General features: G+C 41.7%; 2 protein-coding genes across 2 annotated transcripts in view; one reads left to right on the forward strand and one right to left on the reverse strand.

Moving 5' to 3' along the window:
* Nucleotides 1–14167, reverse strand: part of DPEP1 (dipeptidase 1) — a 77938-nt gene that overhangs the window by 57340 nt on the left and 6431 nt on the right. The window contains exon 2 of the mRNA XM_074200881.1: nt 13840–13927. The gene's annotated coding sequence lies outside the window, so the exon portion shown is untranslated. The remainder of the gene's footprint in view (nt 1–13839; nt 13928–14167) is intronic.
* The window catches only part of LOC141497989 (sulfotransferase 1C4-like), a 72924-nt gene that overhangs the window by 13331 nt on the left and 45426 nt on the right, over nt 1–14167 (forward strand). The window lies entirely within an intron of this gene.

Consider the following 14167-nt stretch of genomic DNA (forward strand, 5'->3'; position numbering starts at 1 on the left):
TTCATCAGTTCTCATTATAGAGATGAGCATTTTTCAGCATGAGTTCTTTGGAACTGTCAGAGTAGCAAAGTCATCATCACAGTATTGTTGTTACTTTATACAATTTTTCTTTTGGTTCTGCTCACTTCACTTTGCATTGGTTCATGTAAGTCTTTCCAGGTTTTTCTGGAGCCATCTCTTTTGTCCTTTCTTAAAAAACAGTAGAACTCTAATATATTCATACACCATAACTTGTTCATCTATTCCCCAATTGATGAGCATTCCCACAGTTTCCCATTCATTTCTATTTTATCAAAAAAGAGCTGTTAAAATACTTTTTTTTTTTGTAGCTGGGGTCCTTCAGAAGGAGAGCAGCGTTAAGAAAACCCAGGATTAGGGGCGGCTAGGTGGCGTAGTGGATAAAGCACCGGCCTTGGAGTCAGGAGTACCTGGGTTCAAATCCAGTCTCAGACACTTAATAATTACCTAGCTGTGTGGCCTTGGGCAAGCCACTTAACTCCATTTGCCTTGCAAAAACCTAAAAACAAACAAACAAAAAAAAAACCCCAGGATTGAGAGACTATTCTAAAGGTCCATGCATTCAATAGTGTGATGAATGCTACAGAGAGGTCAAGAAGAATGAAGCCTGAGAAAAGGACATTGGATTAAGCAATTGATGATCCCCAGGGAATAAGTGGTCAAAAAGACGTGAACAAATAGTTCTCAAAAGAAGCATAATGAACTCTAAAAAAAATAAGAAAAAATGTGCCGGATCATTTATAATAAGAAAAATGAAATATTCAAACAATTCTGAGGTTTCACCCCTGATGACCTCCATGAATTTAGCCCTAATAAAAAATTAAATTAAACATAGTGTTAGTCTTCAGAGCTTTTCTTTCTGAGAGACAAACACTAACCACTAGGATTTGGTCTCAAGAAAGAACAAATGGAATTAGGTTAACATACATGCTTATTAAAATTTCTCTAAGTCTTCTGATTATGCAGGCGTGCATGGGGCATCTGGCTAAGAAAATCAGACCCCAAAATGAAGTTTTGGAGAAGGATGCTTATCCAGTTCTCTTAGAAGGCAGGATATAAAAAGAATTGCTTCTGACTCGTCCATCAAGAGAGCAACCTTCAATTCAGTACTTTCTGTCAGGTATGCTGGTGGCAGAAGGTTCCTTGTAAAAAAATTCCATTAAGGTTAGAAATGCCAGTTAGGAGTGTCCCATCCAACACAGGACCTTTGTACCTTATCAGCTATGCTAAAGACTTTCACAAAATATGTAAATCTTTCCCCTCCAGTATGTCAGCACCATCCATTGACCACTGATACAATGGGAAGATTCATATTTGTTATTGAAGACAGAAAAGCAGACAAAATGTACATTTGTTTTTAGGTGACATCCAAACCAGAAAATAGGCTAAGATGAGAACACTCAGTGTTGGAGATGGAGTTGGAATACTAATACTCTTATTGGAGATTTGATACAATTATTCTGGAAAGCAATTTGGAATTATGCTAAACTATCCATGTCCTCCAGCCTAGAACTGACTGCTTGCCATAGCCCATAAAGAAAGCAAAGAGAGGGGCGGCTAGGTGGTGTAGTGGATAAAGCACTGGCCCTGGAGTCAGGAGTACCTGGGTTCAAATCCAGTCTCAGACATTTAATAATTACCTAGCTGTGTGGCCTTACAAGCCACTTAACTCCGTTTGCCTTCCTAAAAAAAAAAAAAAAGAAAAAGCAAAGCGAAATAAGGTTCCACCTATACCAAAATATTTACAGTAACACATTTGAATTGGAAACAAAGTAGGTGCCATCCAAATGAGAAATACCTCATCAAATTATCATCCATTAAGATAATGGAATATTATTATGCTATATACTAATGCATTGTTCATAAATCTGTGAATTGACATGACCATTCTGGAAAGTTGCTCAGAACAATATCCAAAAAGTCACTATACTGTATGTACATAACCACTGACAAGTGATTAAACTACTGAGAATTTACCTTCAGAGACATCAAAGGCAGAAGGCAAGGATCATATTGCAAAGTACCTTTATAGCAAAATTTTTTGTTGTAACAAAGAATTGGGGAAAAGTAACCATCAATTGAGAAAGCTGGTCTATGAATGTCATGGAATGTTAAAAAACATAGTAAAAAATGTTGAGTATGATGGATTCAAAGGAACCTAGGAAGACATGTACAAATTGGTAAAAGAATGAAATAAGAAGAACTAGGAGGACAATTTGTTCAATGGCCACAATTATGTAAAAGAAATCCTGAAAGATCAAAGAACTCTGATCAATGCAGTGAATAAGCAAGACTTCAGAAGACTGATGATGATAAAGCATTCTTCTTCCCACTCTTAGAGGAAGTGAATTTGAGGGGCAAAATAAGAGAAGCATGTTCAGATGCAGCTAATGGTTCTAATTATTTCACTTGGCCATGCTTGTTACAAAAGAGGGCTTTGAATTGCAGGTTGGGGTGTAAATTAATAAATAATGATAGAGATTCAGAAAAAAAAAGATCAATAAAACATTTAAAAAGTAGTCTAAAACAAACAAAAAAGTTTAGAAGGAATGCAAAAACATAGGATGATTTTGACACTCTGATGTTAAATTTAAATTCAATATGCTTTTTTAAAAAACAATTTTTGTTGACAAACTTTGTTTTTATATTATCACCTTTCCCAGTCTATCGAAACTTCCCTTCATCTCTTAAGAGTTATCTCTCATAATGAAGAATAAAAATGAAGAAAGACAATTCAGCAAAATCAACCAACTTAACAGAAGAGTCTGAATTATATGAACTATTCTATACCCATAGCCCTCAGCCTCTGCAAAGTAGGGAAGAAGTGACTTTCTTCTTTGGGACCAAGCTGGGACTAAGATTGATGGTGATAATTTTCCAGTTTTTAATTTAGATTGTTTTATTATTGCTGTTCTTTCCATTTTCATAGTTGTGATCATTGTGTATTTTTGTTTTCCTACTTCTGCTAATTTCACTCTGGTCAGTTCAGGTAAATCTTTTCATGCTTCTCATAATTCTTATATTCATCATTTCTTATAGCACACTGACATTACATTATATTCGTATACCACAACTTTTTATTGAAGAAATGAACAGGAACTGAAAAAGTGGAAACTAGAAAACTATTGCAAAATAAGAAATAATGAACAGGCAGATTTCAGAAAAACCTGGAAATATTTGTATGAACTGATGCAAAAATGAGCAAAACCAGGAAAACAATGAACACAGTAACCACAACATTGTGTGATGATCACTTGTGAATGACTTAGATCTTCTCAACAACACTAAGTTCAGACAGATACAAAAGACTCATGAAGGAAAATGCTATCCATACATAGCCAGATATAGAGCTGATGGACTCTGTATATTGAGGCATATTTTCCTTTATTCTTTCTCATGGTTATTTTTTGCTTTTCATCTGTTTCTTCTTCCCCAACTGGGTTGAATATGAAAAAATGCTTTATGAAATAGCACATATACAAACTATATCAAGCTGCCTACTCTTTTCAGAAGAGGGGAGGGGAGGGAGGGAAGGAAAAAAATTTGGAACTCAAAATTTTATGAAAATGAAAATGAAAATTTTCACAATATAGAATTGTGGAAAAAATAAAATACTATTAAACAATAGTATTAAATAATAGTGGAGGTAATCCTGTATAGACCACTGAGATGGGAGTCCTAAGACAAAAGGAAGTATGGCTGACTCCAAATCTCTATTGTTAGGATGACCTTTAAGGCCCTTTCAACTGTGAGACTTTGAAACCCCTTGTTATCTGATTTCCACTTTCATTCAACTGAAAGTATGGTCTCCCAAGTTACCAATGATCCAAATTACAATCGCCAGATCCAATGACCTTTTTGCCACCATCATCCTTTTTGAACTCATGGCAACCTTTGACATTGTTGACACATTCTTCTCTTGGATATTCTCTCCTTCCTTGGTTTTCAAGACACTGAATTTCAGTTCCTTTCTCAGTTTTTCTTGCTGGCTCAGCTTACACATTGCTAACTGTGGGTATATCCCCAAAGCTTTATCTTGGGGCTTCTCCTTCTGGGAGATTTGAATAGATTTCCAGATCTATATATCCAACCATTGCTTCTCTCCTGAGCTCCAGACCTGTATCACCAATTAACTACTGGAAATTCTTTTCTTAAAAAAATTTTCCTTTTTATTATATAATATATATTATATACATATAATATATAATAATACTAAGCAAAGATGAGCATTTCAGTACACAAAGAAAAAAAGATTGCATTTGAAACTATGAACTTGATTTATATGCAGATTGTTTTTAAAAACAAATCTATCTGGAATTTAACACCATAACAACAAACTTTCCATATTTCCTTCTAAACTGTTTCTGTTTTCTTTTATGTTCTTTTAAAATGTTTTACTGATGATCCTTTTTTGCAGCTTTATTGTTGTCCAGTAATTGACCCTTCACCCTTCCTCCATTTAAATGACAAATTATAATCAAGCAAAACAGGACTTCACAACATTGACCATGTCTGACCACATCTCATTCTGCACTCTAGCTTATCATTCTGTCAAGAGGTGGGAACCATGATACTTCGATAGTTTTCTGATCAGAGTTCTTTAGTCTTTCAAAGTTTTCCCCCGACATCATTGGAGTCATTGTATAACGTATCCTCCCCGTGCTTTTCCCTGCTCTCCACTCACACAGCTGCCATCCTCTTGGTTCAGTTCTTCATCACCTCTCTCTCACTTGGGCTTCTGTAATAGCCTCCTCTTTGCCTTAAGTATTTTTGACTCCATCTTCCATATAGCTGCCAAAGTGCTTTTCCTAAAAATCAGATTACTTCCCTACTTACAAACTGCAAGGACTTCATTTTTTTATCTCTAGAATAAAAAGAAAAACTCTTCTGGGATTTAAAGCTTTTCACCTCTTTAAGAAAGAACTTTGAGAAGAATTGCTGGGCAAACTAGAAATACTCTGACAGAAATTAGGTTTAGACCAATAACTTACACCAAACATTATAATAATGTAGATTCATCAAAATGGATCTGTGACTTGAGTATTAAAGATCATATCATGACAAAATTAGAAGAGAACCAATTAGTTGCTCCTCTCAGCTATGTCTAGGAGTGAATTTTTAATTGAATAAGGAATAGATGTGATTATAAAAGGTAAAAGAGATAATTTGCATGAAATGAAATTTGAAAGCTTTTGCATGAATAAAATAAAGCTTTTCACAAACTGCCTGCAATTTACCTTTCCAGACTTATCCTTCATTACTATTACTTATTATATATTGTATTATTATACATTCATGCACTCTACAATGTAATCAAACTAACCTTTTTTTTAAAAAAAAATTGCTATTCTTCACATTCTATCTTCTGGTAAAACACTTTCTTTCTCTTTACCTCAATCTCTTGAAATACATGTTTTCCTTCAGAGTTCAGCTCATACTTCATCGCCTATGTGAGGCCTTTCCTCATATTTTCAACTGCCACTGAAGCCCCATTCCAACCAAATTGCCTTTTTTTGGCATCTATGTGGTATATATTTCCATTTGTACATGTTGTCTTCCCCAGTAGAATAAAACTCCAAGATGGCAGAGATTTTCATTTTTTCCCCTTTGTATTTCTAGTGTTAAGTATAATATCGGCTACACAATAGATATTTAAAAATGCAGTAGATACACTGTATCTACACAGTAGATTAAAAAAAAAGCTAAAGCCAAGTCCGAGTGTGTGTGTGTGTGTGTGTCTGTGTGTGTGTCTGTGTGTGTGTCTGTGTATGTGTGTGTCTGTGTCTGTGTGTGTGTGTCTGTGTGTGTGTGTGTGTGTGTGTGTGTCTGTGTGTGTGTCTGTGTGTGTGTCTGTGTGTGTGTCTGTGTATGTGTGTGTGTGTGTGTGTCTGTGTGTGTGTCTGTGTGTGTGTGTGTGTCTGTGTGTGTGTGTGTGTCTGTGTGTGTCTGTGTGTGTGTGTGTGTGTGTGTGTCTGTGTGTGTGTCTGTGTGTCTGTGTCTGTGTGTGTGTCTGTGTGTGTGTCTGTGTGTGTGTCTGTGTGTGTGTGTCTGTGTGTGTGTCTGTGTGTGTGTCTGTGTGTGTGTGTGTGTGTGTGTCTGTGTGTGTGTCTGTGTGTGTGTGTCTGTGTGTGTCTGTGTGTGCGTGTGTGTGTGTGTGTGTGGAGTGAGCAGCCAGGAGGGCATTTTCCCAGGACAGGTACCCTTCCTGCCCTATCTCAATCAGGACCAAGGGGGAGAGATGACATTCTCACATCCCACTTTACCAAAACTTGAGGCCAGATCTCCTGAGAAAAATGGAATTCAAATGGTCTAATTCTAATCTCTGCCACTAGAGGGCAGGGCATCACCGTCTTCCTCTGTGAAGTGGCTCATTCGTCCCCAAACCACAGCCCTCCATAGGAAGACCACAATTCCTGCTGAGTTATAGGGGAACTTTTCTTTCCATCTAATATCAATGAAGTAGTTTGCTGCGCTGGAGAAAGCCCTGGACTGGAAGTCGGAGGAAGGAGATTCTGATTCTGGCCATCCCTCTCCTTCTATCCAATTTTTCTTCCTATAAAATCTATCCATTCATTTCTCATATAAATATGTTAGAAATATTTTTTCAATAAATTAGGTATCAGGGCGGCTAGGTGGCGCAGTGGATAAAGCACCGGCTTTGGAGTCAGGAGTACCTGGGTTCAAATGTGGTCTCAGACATTTAATAATTACCTAGCTGTGTGGCCTTGGCAAGCCACTTAACCCTGTTTACCTTGCAAAAACCTGAAAGAAAGAAAGAAAGAAAGAAAGAAAGAAAGAAAGAAAGAAAGAAAGAAAGAAAGAGAGAAAGAGAGAAAGGGAGAAAGGGAGAAAGGGAGAAAGGGAGAAAGGGAGAAAGGGAGAAAGGGAGAAAGGGAGAAAGGGAGAAAGGGAGAAAGGGAGAAAGGGAGAAAGGGAGAAAGGGAGAAAGGGAGAAAGGGAGAAAGGGAGAAAGGGAGAAAGAGAGAAAGAAAGAAAGAAAGAAAGAAAGAAAGAAAGAAAGAAAGAAAGAAAGAAAGAAAGAAAGAATCTACTAACTACTTAAGCCCTGGGAATACCAAAAAAAACCTTTATAAATCCTGAAGGGACTTCAGAGGCCACCCAGTTCATTTCCCTGCCCCTGGCCCCCTCACATATTTTACAAATGAAGGAACTACTAAGGTTAAGTAACTTGGCCAAAGTCACCAAGTAATACCAGCCAGTGTTTATATAGTATTTTGAGGTTTGTAAAGTACCTCACACATGGTAACTCAATTAATGCTCACAACACCTCTAAGAGATTAATTATCCCTATTTAATAGATAATGAAACTGAGACACATGGAGGTGATAAGAGTCTAAGGGAGGAACTGAATTAGGGTCTTTCTATGCTCTAGGCAGGATTTGAAGCCAGGTCTTCTTTCTACTGTGCCACATCTGCCTTCCAAGAGTGAACATTCTATTGGGGAAGAAATAACGCATATACATATAAGGAGATATGACATAAAAACAAAATCAATTGGAGAGAGGAGATTAGAAAGGTCTTTGTAGAAGGTAATCTGGAGCTGAGCTTTGAAGAAAGTTCAGTGTTCTGAGAAGTGAGAAGTGAAGATATTCTAGGCATAAGGGATTGTCTGGACAAAAGTGCAGAGATGGGAGATGAAATATATTGGCAACAATTTGGAATTAAAGTGTATAAAGGGGAGTTATATATAAAAAGCTGAAAATGTAAGGTGGAGCCAAAATCAAGAATTCCTAGTTGAGGAATTTCTATTCAAATTCCATAACCAAATTATGCCTAAGTGGTGGCATGAAAGGGAAAGGCCTTCCTCCCCCTCCAATATATTTGTGGAACAGATGTACAACTGTACCATCTCCTCTAGCTCAACTTTAGAAGTAACCCAATTATCTTGTGACCACCTAATAAATGGAAATATTCCTTGCTTCACTCAACTCGTGACCCTGCTGACATTTGTTTTTGCCTATTTTAGTGTTTGTGTCAAATATCAACCAATAGAATTATTCCATATTTGAGATAGCCTTTCTTGAATGTCAAGATACCAGAGCCAATAGAATTATTCTGTATTTGAGATAGCCATTCTTGAATGTTTAGATACAAATCCTTATAAAAGTAGGACCCTGAGGGAAAGGGCTTTTCAGATCATGAGGAAAATCTGAGATCCACTTCATCAGAGGGGACCAAGGACCCTTTAATAAACTGCCATTGGCTCAGAGCTCCATCTGTCTTTTTTATTGTAGAGTGGGACAATTTTTATTGCCACAGTAAAATGGGGGTTTAATAATAATAATGACCTATTTCACAAAGTTGTGAGCATCGAATGAGATAAAAGTATCAAGTGCTTTGCAAACCGTGAAATACTTTTTGGATGTTAAATGTTTTGGTTATTATTATTATTATTATTATTAGTCATTTAGCTTCTCTGTGAGTCAACCAGGTGGTGTAGTGGATAGAGCAAGGATCAAACATGCCATCAAACGTGCCAAACATTATCTGGGACAAAGTTCTTAATCAATACTCATTCCCTTGCTTCCTTCCTATGGAAGATTTATGGGAGTACATACATGGATATATAAAAAAAAGGATAATGAGGGAGGAATGAATTGCGGTCTCCACTGGTGGAAGGAGTACCCACCTCAATGAGATCAGAGATCCGGCTTCAGTAAATAGAAAAGGTTGCATGAAATGACCTTTTGAATTGGAAACGGAGTCCCTGTTCCAGTCGCTTGCATGTAATTTGGAGTTTGTACTTTGATGGGACAGAGAAAGAACATCAGACTTATCCTTTGAGGATCAGGTTTTCAGGGCTTTCTTGAATCATAGGATACTGTGGTTGGCCCATAAGGGATTATATCACTCCATCAAGTAAGCGAGCAGCAAGAAGCCATGTATCCGGATGCTGAGCTATGCAAACACGGACGAACCTCAAGGAGCCTATATTCTACTAGGAGAGACTCATGTGAGCAATCAGAAGAGACATAAAGGAACACACATAAGTAAATGAAAAGTATCTATGAAATGAATGCAGGCTTATAGGGGAGGAAGTCACATGGGGAGTGGGATAGAAAAGGTCCCGTGCAGATAGGAGCATTTGACCTTTGAAGGGAATTAAGACTTTTAAGAAACAGAAGTAAAGCCTGTACAAAGGAAGCTTTGTACTGAAGATGGAGACTGAAGATGAAATGTATGTGAGGAACAGAGTGAGTGTGAGTGTGTGTGTGTGTGTGCAAGAAACAAAGGCAAAAATTGAACAAAGACATGGAGACTACAGATAAAATGTGTGTGAGGAACAGGGTAAGAGTGTGAGAACTGTGTGTGTGTGTGTGTGTGTGTGTGCAAGAAATAGGTAAAGACTGTACAAAGACATGGAGACTAGAGATGAGTATTATGTGTGAAGAACAGGACATGTGTGTGAAAGACACACTAAGTTTGCCTATGTGGCAGCTCGGAAATGAACAGCTTCCGCCAGCTTCCTTGCCAATGCTGCCCTCTAGGGGCTCCATTTGGGCAGTAGCTTCACCTTCCCCTGCCCAGAGTCCAGGCCTGGGTCCGAATTCTAGAAGTCAGGGCTGAGCTGGGGGCTTGGGCTGAGCTGGGGGCTTGGGCTGAGCTGGGGACTTGGGCTGAGCTGGGGACTTGGGCTGAGCTGGGGGCTTGGGCTGAGCTGGGGACTTGGGCTGAGCTGGGGGGTTGGGCTGAGCTCAGGGCTTGGGCTGAGCTGGGGGCTTGGGCTGAGCTGGGGGCTTGGGCTGAGCTGGGGGGTTGGGCTGAGCTGGGGGGTTGGGCTGAGCTCGGGGCTTGGGCTGAGCTGGGGGCTTGGGCTGAGCTGGGGGCTTGGGCTGAGCTCAGGGCTTGGGCTGAGCTGGGGGCTTGGGCTGAGCTGGGGGCTTGGGCTGAGCTGGGGGGTTGGGCTGAGCTGGGGGCTTGGGCTGAGCTCAGGGCTTGGGCTCATCTGGGGGCTTGGGCTGAGCTGGGGGCTTGGGCTGAGCTGGGGGCTTGGGCTGAGCTGGGGGGTTGGGCTGAGCTCAGGGCTTGGGCTGAGCTGGGGGCTTGGGCTGAGCTGGGGGCTTGGGCTGAGCTGGGGGCTTGGGCTGAGCTGGGGGGCTTGGGTTGAGCTGGGGGCTTGGGCTGAGCTGGGGGTTTGGGCTCAGCTGGGGGCTTGGGTTCAGCTGGGGGCTTAAGCTCAGCTGGGGGCTTAGGCTCAGCTGGGGGCTTGGGCTCAGCTGGGGGCTTAGGCTGAGCTGGGGGCTTGGGCTGAGCTGGGGGCTTGGGCTGAGCTGGGGGCTTAAGCTCAGCTGGGGGCTTAGGCTCAGCTGGGGGCTTGGGCTGAGCTGGGGGCTTGGGCTGAGCTGGGGGCTTGGGTTGAGCTGGGGGCTTGGGCTGAGCTGGGGGTTTGGGCTCAGCTGGGGGCTTGGGTTCAGCTGGGGGCTTAAGCTCAGCTGGGGGCTTAGGCTCAGCTGGGGGCTTGGGCTCAGCTGGGGGCTTAGGCTGAGCTGGGGGTTTGGGCTGAGCTGGGGGTTTGGGCTGAGCTGGGGGCTTGGGCTGAGCTGGGGGCTTGGGCTGAGCTCGGGGCTTGGGCTGAGCTGGGGGCTTGGGCTGAGCTGGGGGCTTGGGCTGAGCTGGGGGCTTGGGCTGAGCTGGGGGCTTGGGCTGAGCTGGGGGCTTGGGCTGAGCTGGGGGCTTAGGCTCAGCTCGGGGCTTGGGCTGAGCTGGGGGCTTGGGCTGAGCTGGGGGCTTGGGCTGAGCTGGGGGTTTGGGCTGAGCTGGGGGTTTGGGCTGAGCTGGGGGCTTGGGCTCATCTGGGGGCTTGGGCTGAGCTGGGGGTTTGGGCTGAGCTCGGGGCTTGGGCTGAGCTGGGGGCTTGGGCTGAGCTGGGGGCTTAGGCTCAGCTGGGGGTTTGGGCTCAGCTGGGGGCTTGGGCTGAAGGCAGCCCCCAGAGTGAGGAGGCTCAGTGGGTCCCATCCATTACACTAGGTGGAGGTGAGAAAGGGAGGCGCCCCTTCCTTCACACCCAAATCCTCCCCTCTTCCCCTCCGGAGACTCTAAATGGGGATACAGCCCTTGTTTGAGTTGGGAGAACAGCAAAAAGGCAGGAATCTGGGGAAGGTGTGGCCCTGAGGTCTCTGCGGAGAGAGAGCAGAAATGGAAGGGATCCTGGTTCCTGAGTCACACAAAGGGAAGAAGGGGGGAGGTGGAGAGCAGGGAGGCCAGCAGGAGAGATGGTTCATATTTGTATAACCTTCTTCTCAACACAGACAGTGGGAGGGGAGACTAGGAGGGGCTGCTGGTAATAAAGGCTGGCTGTGGGCTGTCGGCTCAGGCTGGCAGCTCAATGATGCCAGAAACAAAGAGAAGAATGGGAGCCTGGTTGGTGGGCCAAGGTCCCTCTCCACTGGCTGGCTTATTCAGATCGAAGGGGGTGGCCAGTTCAAAGGCCTTCTTGTGTTCAAAGGATAGGACACAGGCATCCCCTCAACACCACTCTCTCCCCTCCCCTTCCACAAGAGAATACTGGTCAAATTCATGGTATACTATAGACATGTTCCCTAAAATGTTCCCATAAATCTGATTTTTCATTAATTCCCTGAATTCCAATAAACTTACATAAGCTTATTGAACATGTCAGACATGCTCAATGTTAATTTTTTTTATCTGGTTTTTAATAGACTTAACATAGGGTCACTCTCTTTTGCTACCTTAGTTAATGCATCATTACAACAGACCTCTATTGATGGCCCATTCCATCTCAACACCTAGGACCTATGGTACAAAAGGATTATCTTTCCCATCATGCTAGAGGGGAATGCCCCCAAGAAAAGATTTACATTATCCTAAGTCCATGGACCTGAGATACCATGGAGCAGAAGGTGCTATACATTCTCAGCACAGATGAGGGGAGGATTTCTTTTGATTGCCCCAGAAGGGCGGGAAGGAAAACAATCTTATTTCTTTGGGAAGTGAATTTGAGTGCTAATCTCATTTCAGTTAACTATTTGTAATAAATATGCTTTTTACAGTGTAGAACTATGCCCAATAGGGGCAGCGAGGTGGCGCAGTGGATAGAGCACCAGCCCTGGAGTCAGGAGTCCCTGGGTTCAAATCTGACCTCAGTCACTTCATAATTCCCTAGCTGTGTGGCCTTGGGCAAGCCACTTAACCCCATTGCCTTGCAAAAACCTAAAACAAGAACTATGCCCAGTAGTTACTGCTCTATAAATACCTTCTGACCACTTCTAGACCCTCAAAGAAATCAAAGACAGAGGAAAGAGATCTTTGTGTATAAACATATTAAAGCAGTCCTTTCCATGGCAGCCCCAAAACTGAAAACTAAGGGGGTACCTTCTTATTGGGAAAATAACTAAACATATTGTGGTGCAGAAATCCATGGAATATTATCATGCCATAAGAAATGACAATACGGACAAAAGAAGCTAGCAGGTATGATTGGTGCATAGACAGAATGTTGGACCTGGAGTCATGAAGCCCTGAGTCTCAAATCCAACCTTGTAAACTTATAAGCTGAGTGACTTTAGATAAGTCATTTAACCTCTGTCTGCCTCACTTTCTTCATGTGTTAAGGACAGTTAATAATAGGACCTATATCTCAGGTGAAGATAAATTGAGATAATATTTATATGACAATTTGCATTCCTCAAGATGCTATAAGCTATCATTACTACTGCTGCTGCTGCTACTGCTACTGCTATTGCTGTCACCACCACTATTACTACTACTATGACTACTACTACTACTGCTGATGGTTTCAGGGGAAACTGGGTAGACCTTTAGTAATTGATCCAAGGCAAAGAGAATAGAACTATGAGAATAATTTATATAATAATAACATTATAGAGAAAAACAGCTTAGAAAAACTTTAGAATTCTGATCCATGGAATGAGAAACCAGGAGAGACCTGCATTTTCAGACATGAATAATGTGGGGATTTGTTTCATCAGACTATGCATCCGTGTATTGTGGATTTTGTCATTTATTTTGATTTTTTAAAATTTGTTCAGTTGGAGAGAAAAGAGAGATTAATAAAGAAAAAGGGAAATATATGCATATGAGAGATCATCCACCAGAAAGGTAAGGGGAAGCATTCTGGGAGAAATTTCAATGATATAAAAATGAAACCTATCAATAAAAGTGTATTTTTAAAAATATAAGGTTTTTGGTCAAATGTTTATTTAGAACTTGTTGCTTCTCAAGGGTGGCATGGAATGGGATGGCCTGAATATTCCTATGGGTGAAACAGGACTGTTTATAGATTTGCAGATTTGATCAAGGTCTTTGATACTATCACTAGTGAGGACTTATGGAATATTATGTCAAATTATGCCCAGAAAAATTCATCAGTATTGTAAATTGATTTCGTAACAATGCTCTTGTCCAGGTTCTGGATAGTGAATGACGCTTTCATGATTTCCCAGTCATCAATGGAGTTTTTAGCATAAAGTTTTCAACTATGTTAACAAACACCTCCATTGAGGATGAACATAGCTTCATGGCCAGCTACCACACTGCCAGTAAATTCTTATACTTGAAAAGACTACAAACCAAGACCAAAGTGGAGAGAGTGTTGGTGCATGATCTTCTATTTGCAGATCACGCTGCCCTTGATGCAGCCTTGGAAGCGGAGATGCAACAAAATATGTATGCATTCTCTGCTGCTTGTGCTCGTTTTGCTCCAACATTTAAAACCAAAAATACCCAGTTGCTCCATCAGCCAGCACCACGCCATCCATATGTGGGACCATCGATTTCAGCAATGGAGAAGTTTTGAAGGTTGTGGATAAATTCACTTACCTTGGCAGCACACTTTCCAGGGAGGTACACTTTGATATGACATGGTTGACACTCGCATTGCCAGAGCTGGCTCAGTGTTTGGGACGCTCTGAAAGAAAGTATGGGAAAGAAGAGGTTTTAGACTAACCACCACAATAAAGAGCTGTTGTGCTGACTTCATTGCTCCATGCCTGTGAAACCTGGCCAGTCTACCAGCACCATGTCAGGACACTGAATCGCTTCCATTTAAATTGTCTTAGGAAGATTCTGAAGATCACCCGGCAGGAGAAGGTACCAGACCCTGAGCTTCTTTCTCCAGCTAAGTTGTCAAGCAGGCAAACATTACTGC

This window comes from Macrotis lagotis, chromosome 1, assembly GCF_037893015.1.
Source record: "Macrotis lagotis isolate mMagLag1 chromosome 1, bilby.v1.9.chrom.fasta, whole genome shotgun sequence".
Taxonomy (NCBI): Eukaryota; Metazoa; Chordata; class Mammalia; order Peramelemorphia; family Peramelidae; genus Macrotis; species Macrotis lagotis.